This window comes from Lineus longissimus, chromosome 14 (assembly GCF_910592395.1).
Source record: "Lineus longissimus chromosome 14, tnLinLong1.2, whole genome shotgun sequence".
Lineage (NCBI taxonomy): Eukaryota > Metazoa > Nemertea > Pilidiophora > Heteronemertea > Lineidae > Lineus > Lineus longissimus.
This window is the reverse complement of record NC_088321.1, coordinates 13450314-13464399: the sequence shown is the minus strand read 5'-3', so window position 1 is coordinate 13464399 and position 14086 is coordinate 13450314.

The following is a 14086-nucleotide window of genomic DNA, read 5'->3' as shown; positions in this document are numbered from 1 at the left end:
CAACTAGGGAACGTATGGCTTCAACATCAAAGCCGCCGCCCGTTTCGGGAGACACGCATTGGGACAGAGCTCTCTCTCGGGTCACTGGGTGAACCCAAGCCAATTCCGCCCAACTGGACTCTGAATAATTCTTTCGATCCGCTGAACATGGCCGTTACAAACAACCCGTTTTAAAGCAAACGTCTGCTTCAAAGTCACTGATCTCTATATAACTATTTAGATATAATGTCAAAGATAACATTTATATGAAAAGTGATATGTTTCGCATTTCGCTTTTCGACAGTTTTGAGGAGAAGTAATGGCACGAGTTTGAAAATAACTTTCGAAAAGCGTTTTTCTACTCCACATCATCACATATTTTTGTGGTTAGCAGTTCAGTATGTTGTCGGTGCTTGATAGACCACCTAAGGGTTTCACATGGTTCCATTTGATGTCATCTAATGGGATATTCATATTTTATCAATTTCGACCGACTACGACTAGTTTTATAGAAGGTTAAATTTCGCGTTCGCGGTAAAAAAGGAAAAACACATGAAAAAATGCAAAACGTCTCATTTTTTGTGGTTAGATGTTCACATGTTTAGATATCTCATTTTATGTCTATTAATATTTTTTTAATTTACTGATGTAATGTAACTGTTATTTTATTTGATGGTTTTGATCTTTATTGCCCTGTTTCGGGAAGTCCTGGTATTTTTCAGTTTTTTTTTAATAAATCCGACCCTTCAGGAAAAACTGGACAATGTCGGACTTTTTCGAATACATCCGAAAAATGTTAGAGAAATCGTTAAGAAGTCTGAAAAAGATGAATCGTATCGTAACATGGCGCGCGGTAGGCCAGCCAAGCAGAGTTTGACCTTGGACGTCGAATATGGCGCAAATAGTGCTGTAGATGGGAATAGAATCCAAAAATCTCTATCGAGTCATGTAGCTCCACTGATCTTAGCGTGAACCCTTGGTGGTATGTGGCCCTGGACGAACAGGCATATGTCAGGACAGTCATAATCATCAACAGAGAGCAAGAAGGTGAGTATATGTTCGTATCACCTACACTACTGCAATTGTAAAGACGGAGTGCCATTTATATACTGTCTTGACGCAACGTGGCCGGCTGAGGGGAGCCTGAAAAAAAAGGCCTATCATACGTGAAATAGGCATTTGTGGAACAGATGCGCAAGAACCGACTAAGGAGTGTCTACACAGTATTTTGTGAATTCGGTATAATACAATACAATACATGTACAATAATGTCTTAATTATATATAGCGCAGAAACCAGATAAAATCTGCTCGAAGCGCCAACTCCCCTCCAAATGCAGTACTGAACAGCCAGGTATGGTGCGCTCGAGTGTAATCAGAGTATATTATTTGAAAGACTAGGACACTCCCTAGAGACACGACATCCAATACAACCTCTTTACCAGAGCAACAGGGAACTTGGTCCCAAATTGTTCTCTTGTGTACATTTTTTTCACCAGTGTATTTTACTGCACATTCTTCCTTTTTTTCAAATCACTCGTCAGGTTCATGGGAGTGAGAGGTGGTATTATTGTATTTCAAATATATTTCCAGGCGACCAAATGTCCAATTTTGATGTAAAACTATCTAATACAGCGCCACCTAGCGGCTTGGCAGGAGCCGATGTTTGCTTTCACCAAGATGCATCTGTCCAGTCGGCAGAGGTACTAGTGGCCCCGTGCCAAGGCAGTGGGCAATACGTCACGGTCCAACTCCAGAGCAAAGGGTTGTTAACGTTTTGTGAAGTGGAAGTCTACGGGCGCGCTGCATGTAAGTTAATGGAGCAAAACCTAGTTCAAGAACACATCCCCTGCACCGCCCCAGCTACGCCCCTGGTGTGACAAACAAATTGGACGCTGTGACCTGCATTGCCATTGACTTCCACTGTCAACCTCGTCAACCTTCCAGACTTTATCCACCCTGATCTGTATATCAATACTAGAACTGTTAAACGTCTCTTCATGTCTACCACCGCCTTAACCGCCAGATGAAATCTCCTAATGTTCCGTATGTGCATGTAAATTTTACCCGTGAAGCCATTCAGCTGCTTCTCCAATTCATATTTTCAGCGCAAAATGTGTTTTCGTTGTTTTTTTCTTCGTATGAAAAGCTGACCAGACTAACATGCTCAATGTAATAGACGATGCTGTCGTCTTAGCCCGGCTCCTCAGCTATAGATGCAAGATCACCCACACATTCTATGAATCCTGGTGGTTTAATGTTAAACATTGGCCTAACACGCCAGCGCCCGGGGTTCGAAACCCGCAGCGTTCAATTTTTTTAAAATTTTTTTTCCTTCATTCTTATAATTTTTGAATGAATATATCTATATTAGTGAATCACACTTTCTGTTATAAGCAAAACGTGCAAAATATGGCTGTTCTGATCGCGCTGATTGTTTTTACTTGATACGTACTGTTACATTAAATTTGAGGATGGAATTCCACCACGTTAAAAGTGCATAAGTGCCCATAAAACCAGATAAATTTTACTTTAAGACGAAGAAAACGACAAAGCCAGGTCGACATGACACGCGCGCGCCTCCGTTGTTAGTTGAACAAACTAATATACTATAGATTCCGAGCCTCGACCAACACCAATATATAGGGCATGACATGACACGCGCGCGCCTCCTGTTGTTAGTTGAACAAACTAATGTAATACAGATTCCGAGCCTCGACCAACACCAATATATAGGCCATGACATGACACACGCGCGCCGCCTGTTGTTAGTTTAATAAACTAATGTAATATAGATTCCGAGCCTCGACCAACACCAATATATAGGCTATGACATGACACACGCGCACCGCCTGCTGTTAGTTGAACAAACTAATGTAATATAGATTCCGAGCCTCGACCAACACCAATATATTCACCAAGTGATTGCTACAACTCCGAAACGGACAACTTAAGTACATATACAAAATAACGGCAACTACAATATATAATAATAAAGCTAGAAAATACCAAGATTGTCGATGCAGTCATTTCAGATTCCATGATCTAGCATGACCAGTTTTTCACATTAAAGGCCATGACTCCTGCTTTAATGATTGCATGACATGTACAAATCCTCAAACACTGGACTTAAAGCTCCGCATTAAATCAAGTTTGATCAAAATTGAAGAACCCAGTCCAGAGATATAGCAAATTAACGGCTTTGTTTACATGTTATGTAACAGCCTTGGTTAGGTTTCAAAGTAAAGTCAGGCGGCAGGTTTACTGACATAAATCAGGCTGACGTTGGATTTCTTACTATAAATAGTATAAATTTGTCTGTATTACCTTACCTTATTATAAGGTATATCGAAGCTTTAAATTAGAAATACATTATGATAGTTTAAGTATTGTATAAATTGATGTATTCGATGCAATTTTCTGTAAAAAGAATCGAATTTGAAAAATCAATTAAGTTCTATAAATTTGCCTAAATTGTCTAGAAAACCTAATTGGACCATATTTGTAGGGTCTATGTTTTTTTTGGCATTGATTTTGTTTCTCCACTTCATGAATTAGCTCAAATAACACTTTCTAGATGTGAGAGTTGACTTCTAAAATAAATACAACCGGTTTTCCAAAAGAAATTAAAATATTTAATTAAAATATTTTTTGGAATACAATAAACTCATTTATTATGGGCAAAGGTATGCTTTCATACTTGAACATTGAAAATGTCAATGAAAAACAGACTTCATATATCAATTTTAAGAGCATTAATTTATATGTGTCCTCCCAAGTAGGGCAATACCCTGATCTACATCACAATTTTGGTGAACCCGCCGCCTGGCTCTAACAAGCCAGTTGCTAGCCTGATTAGCTGATCTAGTTGTCAAACACCTGAAAGGCTATATCTTCAAAATGGATGGAGCAAATTGCATGGGGTTTTCTGTGTTATATACATGTAAATTGTTAGGTGCACTTTTGAAAACGTCTTACAGCAGGAAATGGCAAAATACCTGGAGTTATGGCCTTTAAGCAAGATGACAAACGACCAACAAAAGCTTAAAATCATTCAAAACCTGTGTAGTGTATAGCGTAGGCAACCACATTTTCGCCTCTCACTTTTAAGCAATCTACAAAAACTTATGGGATGATTATAATGTTCATGTTTTTTTAATCTAGCGTACTAGAAAATTTCTTTCTTTTTTTCAAATAAAAAAAAATTGGTTGGAGCATTTTGGGGCCAAATCGATGTCTTGTGGCATTTGTATTTTTCGTAAGACTCTTTAAATTTGGTACTATAGAATGCTAATAGGCTAAAAAGTGCTGTTCTTAATAAAGAGGTGTCCTGATTACAGAGGTCTTATTGAATTGAAACAATCAACTTATGACCAAAACTAAGTGTCCTTATTAGATAGATTGCTCTAGTAGAGAGGTTTCCGCTAAGAGAGGTTCGACTGTGACACCTATTAGGCATATGTACCATGTGTACATGATAACGAAGACTTAGATCAATGTGACCTACTTTTCTGGAGTAAATAGGTCAAGGTCGTAAATAATTCTATGTGGGTCATATCTGAAGAAACATTCACTGTGTGATCTGTTAAATTAATGTCAATGACTTATCTAAACAAACCTTACAACGTGCCCTTTTCACCTGAACAAGATTGCCAAGGCCACAGAGGTCAAACATAAATTTTCCCAAACATACTTGTTCCAGGCTGTTCAAATTTGACAAGTTGACACTGATTAAGCATCTCTAGGCTGGCCTACGTGGTGACCAAGATTTAGATCAATGTGACCTACTTTTCTGGCGAAAATAAGTCAAGGTCATAGCTCTAGAAAACAAAATCACCGTCTAGTCTTCGAATGAGTGTCCTTGATTAATCTGCAAGCATCACAAAATGGTTGATACATTTTGACCTTGACCTTAATATTTCACACGTGACATGGATCAATATTTATGTAATCATAGCGGTAGAAATATAATGGTTATTGACCACAGGCGAGACATGGCTCCTGGCCATTTCATCCCATCGATTTTGACATCGGCAGAGCAGGCAACAGCTGGTCGGCGGCAGAATAAGAAAAGCTATACGGCAGCAGCCATGCAGGTTCTGTGGTTAAAAGGAAAATTCGGAGCCGTTATATTATTCAAGATATGCATTTTTACCACCATTCTCAGTGAGACTAAAGAAGCATGTCTCGGTAAGCATGATATGATATTCTAAAACACCTCGATTTAGAATGCACAGCACTTAACAGTGTAAATGCACTATGCGCCTTAGTAGCAGCGGTTATGGTTGGCAACCAAAACCGCTTGGGTTGTTGCAAAATGGGGAAGTAGTCAGAAAGCATTTCAAATTGATACCTCCCCGTCGGTGTTGAATGTCTCACCAAAACTACTCCGGTGGAGCTAAAATGTTGGCCAATACCTCGACCCCGTATCGCTTTTGGTCGGACCAGAGTCTTTTAAATAAAGAGTCAGGCAACAAGGGAACATATGGTTTCAACATCAAAGCTGCCGCCGGTTTCGGAAGACACACTTTGGGACAGAGCTCTCTCGGGTAACGTGGTGCACCCAAGCCAATTCCGCACAACTGGACCTTGAATAATTCTTCGATCTGCTGAACATGGTCGTTAAAAACAATCATCTCTATAAAACTATTGAGGTAAAATGTCAAAGATAACATTTATATGAAAAGGGATATGTTTCGCATTTCAATTTTCGACAGTTTTGAGGAGAAGTGATGGCACTGGTTTGAAAATAACTTTCGAAAAGCGTTTTTCTCCTCCACATCATCACATATTTTTGTGGTTAGCAGTTTATTATGTTGTCGGTGTTTGATAGACCATCTAAGATGTTGAACACAAAAGCAGTAGAAAATGGCTCATTTTCCAATCGATGAGTTTTGTTTTGGCGCAAATAAGCGCAAATTGGTGTGAGGTATTCCGTTCCAATATTGTTGAACACGCAATTTGGCTGAAACCTTACAAACATTTATGATGTGTACGTCTATTTTTGAGTCACCTCATGAGAAACAATTTGCAGTGTATGTTGCGATTAATTAAAACCTGATTATGAATTTTTTATAACAAACTGTAAACAGATGAGAGTGCATGCAGCTTAATTGTGGTTTGATTATTGTTATACAGTATCTGGCAATTAGCATCTTCCTGATATAAATTCTTAGATCGTTCTCATCAATATAATATAATATTGTATGTATTTGTAACCAGATAAATCATATGTGTACCTCATGTGCAGAGTAAATATATTTCGTTGAATTTAGGTCGTGCCATCATTGTTTTGCACCTCAGCTCAGTTTGTAGTTAAATTAAAAATGGCTTCACCATGGTTTCCAGTTAATTGCCTGAGAGAGCTGTTGGATCGAATGACACTTTCCGTGACCTGACTCTTTATTTGAAAGACTATGGTTATACATGGCTTCTTTATGTACATGTATAATAGAGTGTTTTAACGGTCAGTCGTGTTGGAGGGCAGAACAATGATTTATCGTGACTGACTGAATTGAATCAAATGCTGTTTTGGTCATTTTGGGATAGCTTTCTTTTTGTCTCTCCTTGCACCATGGCAGGGGATGACGTCACGTGAAACCACTCTGTAGATAAAGTAAACAGATTGATGTTACTATAATGAACAACAACACGAGTTCGGAGAAGAAGAAAAAATAACATATAGAATCATAAAGTTTGTATGCAGTACATATCCAATCCATGTATTTATATAGAAAGAAACGAACATTAAGCATGGCATTACCTACTATTACCAAACGCACATACATAATGCACAAACATAACGAAAGCTTAAAGAAATCAAACTACACAAAATGAAGGCAATTACACTCTATTCAACCATATGATAAATAATGCATTTGCACCAAGGGAATCGACAATCTTCACCGAGTCGTAGCCTAGTACCCAACGTGGGATTCGGACGGTGTCAGCAAGGCACTCCACTTTGGTTACCATAGCGCTAGCAACAACAACAAATTAGAATGCTACACAACACAACACATATTGCAAATATCCACGTCGAGTGTCATAGAACAGGACATATTCGCAGTTGAATCTGCCTGTGTTTTCAGATTTGTTGTTCTCGTCTGCTAGCGCTGCATTTTGACCATAGTGGAGAGTGCTTTGCTGATTGTCCGAATCCCAACACTGATACCATTAGACCCACGGGTTGCGCTGATCGGCCACTGCTGGTGGATCTGATTTTAAACGAATTTTGTTATCCGCAACGGGATTCTGTCGTGGTGCAATCTTCGCCTCTGAATAAAGTGATAAGATATTCTACACGACGCAAAAAAACTTGCTTTCATATGAGTAATTGACTTTAGAATTAATCTGAAAATATTCACCGTGGGGCAGCACATATGTTTTATATTCCACAGTCCCACGTCGAACATACCTTGCATTGTATCATTCTTTTCAGGTGCTAACTTGGCGCGCGGAAGGCCTGCCACACAGAGTTCAATTTATGGCAGTTTTGGGCCAAATCGTGCTGTAGATAGGAATAGAAATCCACGCCACGAAGAATGGTTATGCAGCCACCTGGGCTATGACGTAAACCCCTGGTGGTCTGTTGACCTGGGCACAGAGGTGTTAGTCAGGACAGTCATAATCGTCAACCGATCGGGAGATTATAGTGAGTGAATATTCATATCATCTGCACTGCAATTGAAGACTGTAATACCTCACACCAAGAATAAATGAGAGGGAAATCCATACTTACGCAGACAAGTAGGAAGTCTTTTCCGAATTCTTAATGGTTTCTGTAACTTTTCCTGAATTATCCGACAAAAGTCCAGCATTGTCCAAAATACCAGGGCTTCCCAAAATAAGACAATAAAGATCAAAGGCCTATGTTGAATGGGGTTAATGAGGTGTGAATCAAACACTCTGAGTGACCCTTAAATGAGAATTCGAATTAGCTGACTTATTTAGGGACTCTGTGAATGTTTGGCTCGTACATCAATAACCCATTCAACAATTGATTTTGATCATCAAAACCCTATTTTTGGACACACAAGTCTTTGCTAAATCCGACTTTCAGGGGAAAGTCGGACTATGTCGGACTTTGGTCGGATAAATCAGGAAAAAGTTAGAGAAACCGTTAATAAGAAGTCGTGAAAAGCCTCCTACTAATGTCAGTAGCGATTCTTATATATTGTGCCGGTTGAAGGGCGCCCGAACGAACGGCCAATATTACGTGTAATAGGCAATAGTGCAAGAACCAGCTAAGAGCGTCTACACAGTATTTTGTGAACTCGGAAATGTGCCCTAGGGAGTAATTAAGTCAGCAGATACCGTTTTCCCTAGCAAAATCTTATTGAACTGCCTTAGGGCAGGAGTCACTGTAGGGACAGGAAATTCGGGAAACCCTCTGTACTTTAGCAGCAAGGAATTTGGTCAAAAATATTTAATTTTTTTTATGCAATTTCCCCGTGTACACTACAACTCACTTCTTTAATCGGAACATCGTTCGTCTGTTCCGAGGGCATCCTTAGTAGAGAAGTTGTTCTGTACTTAAACATTCTTCCAGATGAACGACTGACTAATGAGGAACCTGCTGAACTAAAAATCCAGATGGCAGCACCAGTACTATAAGGTACACTTCCAGTGCATTTTCCATTAAAATTAAGTTTTGTTGATTTTCTCCTTAAAACTCATGAAAATATAATTAAGGACCAATAAAACAACATTTTTGGTGCTATTTCCCCATGTAGAGTAATGAAAGGATAAAATATCCGATAATCATTGACCCTGGAAATGGCTTTCTAATTGCAACCATGGTAACTTGCCTGCAGAACCCCCTATTGGCAGGTTTTGTTGTGCAGGTTCCTCATTAACAAATGATCTGTTTCTATAGAATTTTATCCTAAGAATAAGTCGCTGTATGTCCTTGATAGAGAGGTTGTACGTTTCGAAATACACTTCCAGGCGACCGACTGACCAATTTTGATGTACAACTATCCAATACAGCGCCAACTAGCGGCTTTGTTGGAGCCGAGGTTTGCTTTCACCAAGATGCATCTGCCCAGTCGGCAGAGGTACTAGTGGCCCCGTGCCAAGGCAGTGGACGTTACGTCACGGTCCAAACCAATAGGACAGGTTCATTTTCGCTTTGTGAAGTGGAAGTCTACGGGGGCGCTGCATGTAAGTTGATGGAGAAAAACAATGGTCAAGAACACTTCCCCCTGCCCCTATCCCCCAGCTATGTCTCTGGAATGATAACCAAATAAAGACTCTTATGTCATGCATAGAGTTCCCCTGTCATACCTTCGTCAACCTCCAGCCTTTGTTCAACCTGATTAAATCTATTTCGTGGGCATGGGGTTTACCTAGCCAGGAGGATAATACCCCTGCTTGACACCATGCGCCGCCACCTGTAGCACCACACTGACTCCAATCCCTGATAACGATTTTTTCGCCAATATAGCGCATGCGAGGCTGTTTTGGACATGGTTTGTGCATTTCAGCTTGCAGTTCAATAATTTTAGTTTCAATGATCCTATTCGGAGAAGTAACGGTCCTGCTGGAAGCTATTTCGTATGAGAAACCAACATATATTATAACCAACTTGGCCCTTCAAGACACAATAATTGTAGCTACTCAATTTTATGGCAAATTACGCGACATACATATGCATGCAACAACTCACTTTTTTTCATACATGTTGATGACTTAATCTAATTAAATTTTGTTATTTTCGACATGTTAATTTTTTCCAGTTTTTTCCAGCTGCTTCTGGACGGTTTGCTGCACGTGTACCGGTTGGAACAGTGCAACAGTACCAGGTCCTGACTACCCCTAGTAGGACGGTCTGCGCTGGGATGTGTATTGAGACAGACAGGTGTGTCGGATTCAACTACGCCAGTCAAACCAGAGAGTGCGCCTTCTTTAAAAATAGCACAACGGCATCAGCAACTTCACCGACATTCAATCTTATCTGCAGCTAGTCACCAGGTGTTAAACCGAATTTCGTACGAGCGATACGATGCCCTGTCAACGCCTCAATCGGTATCGGTAGCAATTCAGTGTGGGGGTTCGGACAGTGTCAGCAAGTCACTGTCCACTATGGCTGTTGATGCTGAAAGGGTGGATGTCGTCCTGGGTGCCGACAAATGGTACCCAGGTTCGAGATCGACTGGACAATAAGCACCCTGGGTGCCATTACACTAGACAAACAGCACCCAGCTTCTTTTTGCCTGGCTTACGGCTCTTAGGGACGACGTTTCTTGCAATCTCGTTTTATCTCGCGCCGTGGTACTTGCGGCATTAGCAGTGCTCGAAATAAAAAGAACAGATAAACAGATAAAAACGCGTTTAGGCCTATAGGTCTTTGAAATCACATTTCGGATATATCTCTCCTATATACCTTTTCTGAATAAATCATCCGAAATGAGCTTTCAAAGACCTTTAGGCCTAAATGCGTTTTTTTCTGTTTATCTGTTCTTTTTATTTCGCGCATTGCTAATGCCACAAGTACCACAGCGCGAGATAAAACGAGATTGCAAGAAACGTCCTCGTCCAGGCAAAAAGAAGCTGGGTGCTGTTTGTCTAGTGTAATGGCACCCAGGGTGCTAATTGTCCAGTCGATCTCGAACCTGGGTACCATTTGTCGGCACCCAGGACGACATCCACCCATTCAGCTCCACTATGGGCGACAATAATAAATTTGAAAAACTCAGGCCGATTCAACGGCGAATAATTTCTGTTCTATGGCACTCGACGTGGATTTATTGGTAGATATTTCAGGATGATAACTTTAACACGGTCATCTGTTGTTTATATCGGTGTACATGTAGCTGTCTTGAGAGAAAAGAGTGTTTTTTGTAGTCCTATGCCTAATTCAGGGTACAAATTGCGCGTATTTTTACCATATCTGCTTAAGTTGTGAAGATCATTGCATGTGCTGTGTTGTGTAGCATGTACACCAGAATAGGCAGATGCAATCGCGAGCACATGGCTTAAAGTGTTCTATAAAGTGACTTAAAATGTGATATAAGACGGCAGACTGTCCACTAACATGGTTATTTTCATGCACTGCCATGACTGTCTGCTATGGTTACACGTGTACGGTCATGGCAGTGACACAATTGATGCTTCATCAAGTCAGACGCGTGTTTCTGAATGAATCCCCATTGCGGGGGCCCTATAGTCCACATATTCGTCAGGCCTAATCTAGCAAGCTGCCCTGCGCATGGCTTTTAAACAGGAAATGAGAAGGTACATTTTCACCGCCCGAGAAAATGTAAAAAGTAGCCTGAATCGGTAGCCGTGCGAAATCAACTTTAATTCATACAAGTGCAAAAATCCACTCTTCGGCCTGATCGGTATGAGGCGTTTCATCTGAGTATGGCTGAAAGGGTGGATGTCGACCTGGGTGCCGACAAATGGTACCCAGGTTCGAGATCGACTGGACAATTAGCACCCTGGGTGCCATTACACTAGACAAACAGCACCCAGCTTCTTTTTGCCTGGCTTACGGATCTTAGGGACGAGGACGTTTCTTGCAATCTCGTTTTATCTCGCGCCGGGGTACTTGCGGCATTAGCAGTGCGCGAAATAAAAAGAACAGATAAACGCGTTTAGGCCTATTGGTTTTTGAAAGCACATTTCGGATGATTTATTCAGAAAAGATATGTAGGAGGGATATATTCAGAAAATGAAAAATTGTGTGATGACAAAATGAATGGATTTGCTGCGTATTTTTCTTGACAATCAGTCGATATGTACACATGGGCATGGGGCTAGGGAGCGTATGTCAACCTCCTCCAGGAACCAATAAAAATCCGTTATTATAATGAGGTAAACAATGACACGTGCTAGTCTTGTATACTATGTTGATATACACTATACAGCCGGCATGGCTGGACTATCAAGGGCAACAGGGCGATTGGAGGACACTATATTGTTTGGAGGACCAGCTAAACTTGCTTTTTATGTTGTTTTTCTGCTCAGCCCCATCAACATCGAATAGACTAAAATGTAGCATTTAGCACGATGTGATAACTTGATTATTCACCTTTGTTGCCTAAGCCGAACTCCATTGTTTATTGTTTAATAATGGTTGTACAAGACACATGTGTCAAACAGCATGCAGTCACTCGCGGGTGGAGAATTTGGTACTTTAGAATGTTAACACATATTAGGCATCTCTACATCTCTCTGTAATTTAGATAAATGGGGCCCTTCTTTCTGGTGTAAATAGGCCAAGGCCAACATCCACAGTATGTATGATGTTCGATTAAATGTCCTTAGCTATTGTTATGAAGCCTAAAGACTGTTGACCTTAACTTAATTTCCAGAGGCACAGAGGTCAAACTCTAATATTTCAGCAACAGTGTTAAGTTTTGTAATTACTTGTCCTACACGGTTCGATTTTGGCATGTTGTCACCAGTTAAGCATCTCCACGTCTTCACCAAGAATTAGACCAATGTGACCTACTTTCCTGGTGAAAATGAGTCAAGGTCACAGACTTATATGTGGGTCGTATGTCCAGAAAGATTCGCTGCCTGGTCTACAAATGACTGCTATTGATTCATTCGATCAAGCTTAACATAGTAGATGAAACATTATAACCTTGACCTCAAAATTTCGAACGTCACACGGGTCAATATCTCTGAAACCATAACGGTTACAATATCATCGTCATTGACCACAGGCGAGCACATGGCTCGTGGCCATTTCATCCTATCGATTTTGACCACGGCAGTCTAGGAAATAGCTGGTCGGCGGCAGGATCAGAGAAGGTATACGGTAGACATGTCGGTTTTCTTGCGGCGGGGAACATTCGGAGTCGTTATATTACTCGAGATATTCATTTTTACACCTATTCTCAAGGAGACAAAAGCAGCATGTTTAGGTAAGTATGATCAGAGTCTTTCAAATAAAGAGTCAGTCAACTAGGGAACGTATGGCTTCAACATCAAAGCCGCCGCCCGTTTCGGGAGACGCGCATTGGGACAGAGCTCTCTCTCGGGTCACTGGGTGCACCCAAGCCAATTCCGCCCAACTGGACTCTGAATAATTCTTTCGATCCGCTGAACATGGCCGTTACAAACAACCCGTTTTAAAGCAAACGTCTGCTTCAAAGTCACTGATCTCTATATAACTATTTAGATATAATGTCAAAGATAACATTTATATGAAAAGTGATATGTTTCGCATTTCGCTTTTCGACAGTTTCGAGGAGAAGTAATGGCACGAGTTTGAAAATAACTTTCGAAAAGCGTTTTTCTACTCCACATCATCACATATTTTTGTGGTTAGCAGTTCAGTATGTTGTCGGTGCTTGATAGACCACCTAAGGGTTTCACATGGTTCCATTTGATGTCATCTAATGGGATATTCATATTTTATCAATTTCGACCGACTACGACTAGTTTTATAGAAGGTTAAATTTCGCGTTCGCGGTAAAAAAGGAAAAACACATGAAAAAATGCAAAACGTCTCATTTTTTGTGGTTAGATCTTCACATGTTTAGATATCTCATTTTATGTCTATTAATATTTTTTTAATTTACTGATGTAATGTAACTGTTATTTTATTTGATAGTTTTGATCTTTATTGCCCTGTTTCGGGAAGTCCTGGTATTTTTCATTTTTTTAAAATAAATTCGACCCTTCAGGAAAAACTGGACAATGTCGGACTATTTCGAATACATCCGAAAAATGTTAGAGAAACCGTTAAGAAGTCTGAAAAAGATCGTATCGTAACATGGCGCGCGGTAGGCCAGCCAAGCAGAGTTTGACCTTGGACGTCGAATATGGCGCAAATAGTGCTGTAGATGGGAATAGAATCCAAAAATCTCTATCGAGTCATGTAGCTCCACTGATCTAGCGTGAACCCTTGGTGGTATGTGGCCCTGGACGAACAGGCATATGTCAGGACAGTCATAATCGTCAACAGAGAGCAAGAAGGTGAGTACATGTATATGTTCGTATCATCTACACTACTGCAATTGTAAAGACGGAGTGCCCTTTATATACTGTCTTGACGCAACGTGGCCGGCTGAGGGGAGCCTGAAGAAAAGGCCTATCATACGTGAAATAGGCATTTGTGGAACAGATGCGCAAGAACCGACTAAAGAGTG